At 35.1% G+C, this 1,912-nt stretch overlaps 1 pseudogene; it reads left to right on the top strand.

Annotated features, from left to right (window-relative positions):
- The first annotated feature begins 303 nt into the window (after positions 1 to 303).
- LOC106008401 (protein CEBPZOS pseudogene) lies at positions 304 to 603 on the top strand (annotated as a pseudogene).
- Positions 604 to 1,912: the final 1,309 nt, after the last annotated feature.

The raw sequence follows: 1,912 nt of genomic DNA, 5'->3' as shown, positions 1-1,912 counted from the left end.
GCTCTGCCAAGAGCTCTGCCCTCTCCTTGAAATGGTTAGTTGAGTAAGTCGTGAAGGGCTCTGACACTAAGATGCTATGCTCTGAAATGCTGTGGGAAACTTGATACATGCCTAAGAGGTGTGGATTGTGAAAGAAAAATAAGATGCTCAGTTTAATCAGTGATTCTTTTTAAGATATTCAAATATCATGACCAAGATATTAAATTGTTCCTAAGGATTTATATTACATTGAATCTTGTTCTAAATCATATCTGTTTAATAAATGACTATTTGATTAAAAAAAAAAAAGGTGTATGCCCCAGGATGGCTTACTCTTTAGAAACACTGGCAAAGAAGATCTTTAAAGGAATTTTAGTAGCTGAACTTATGGGCACTTTTGGAGCATATTTTTTGTTTAATAAGATGAACACAAGCCAAGATTTCAGGCAAACAATGAGTAAGAAATTTCCTTTTATCTTAGAAGTTTATTACAAATCCATTGAACAGTCTGGAATTTATGGAACCAGAGAGCAAGATCAAGAAAAATGGTTGGGTACCAAAAAAGGATCATCACGTTCAGCCCCCCATCTAAGCTATTTGAGACCTTTAAGAGAAGAAAGATGAGTTCACCATGCTGTGGATGCTGGACTCCCACAGTGCTCCTGCCGAACAGCAGAACTTCAGATCACCCATGGCATGCAGATCCCACCCACTAGGCAACCCCACCACCTGTTTGTTGCTCTTCTACTTTTATTGGCAAAGATTAAATTTTACAAATAAAATTCTAAGGAAGGAAAAGGAAAAAAAAAAGAAAAGAACAAAAAATCTATACAAAGATACATCAGTCAGAAAAGCAAAAGATAAGAAAAAAATCTTGAAGGCAGCAAGAGGAAAATGATTCATGAGGTATAAGGAAATCATAACAGGACTAATAACTGACTTTTCATCATACAATGGGGCCAAGAAACAGGGGAATAACACATTCAAAGGGCAGAGAGAAAAAAATGTGATGATAAAGAATCCTATATGCAACAAAACTATTTTTCAGAAATAAAAATGAAGCCAGGTGTGGTGGTGCACAGCTGTACTCCCAGCACCTACTAAGCTGAGTCAGAGAAGGATCACAGGTTTGAGCTCAGCCTGTGCAACTTAGCAAATTAGCAAGACCTTGTCTCAAAATTTAAAAAAAACAAAAGACTTTTGCAGGCTGGGGATGTAGCTCTTGGTGAAGGCCTTGGGTTCAATCCCCAGTCCTTTCCTCTCTCAAAATGAAGAGGGAGGGGAAGAAGAGGGGGCAACAAGATAAATAGATACTGAGAGAACTGGTTGCTTGCTGATAAACCTGCCCCATAAGAAATTCTATAGGAAGTTCTTCAAGCCAAAAGGAAATGACAGAAAACAGTAAATGATTGATTCAATTTAAAAAGAAACAAAGAGCATGGGTAAAGAAAATTATGTTACAATTATTTTTAAAGTATAATTATACAATTTCTCCTTTATTTTTTTGACATATTTGAAAAATAATTGCATAAAACAATAATTAAATAACATTATTGGGTTTACAAGATGCAGAGAGGTGATATATGGGACAACTAAAGGACAAAGTATGGGGAAGGATATAAGCTTCTATAGGAGCAAGGAAATAATACCAGATGGTTAACTCAAAGCCATAGGAAGAAATGAAAAGTATCAGAAATGGCAAATAAATAGGCCAATTCAAAATTATATATATGTTCCTTTCTTCTCAGACCTTTGTTAAAAGATATGATACATAAAGCAATAACTTATAATACTGAAGTACTGGGATTGTAATATATATTAACATGTTATATATGAAAATAGGAACAATAGAAGTTAGCCAACTGTACAATTAGAGAGAGCAGTCTTCAGAAGACCATCTTCACTTCTGACATCAATTGCAAATTTGAGCTTT

The sequence above is a fragment of the Heterocephalus glaber genome, unplaced genomic scaffold (assembly GCF_053883595.1).
Source record: "Heterocephalus glaber isolate CG9 unplaced genomic scaffold, H.glaber_assembly_v1.0 deba00001547, whole genome shotgun sequence".
Lineage (NCBI taxonomy): Eukaryota > Metazoa > Chordata > Mammalia > Rodentia > Bathyergidae > Heterocephalus > Heterocephalus glaber.
Note: the sequence above shows the minus strand (reverse complement) of the source record. Positions and strands in the feature narration are given on the sequence as shown.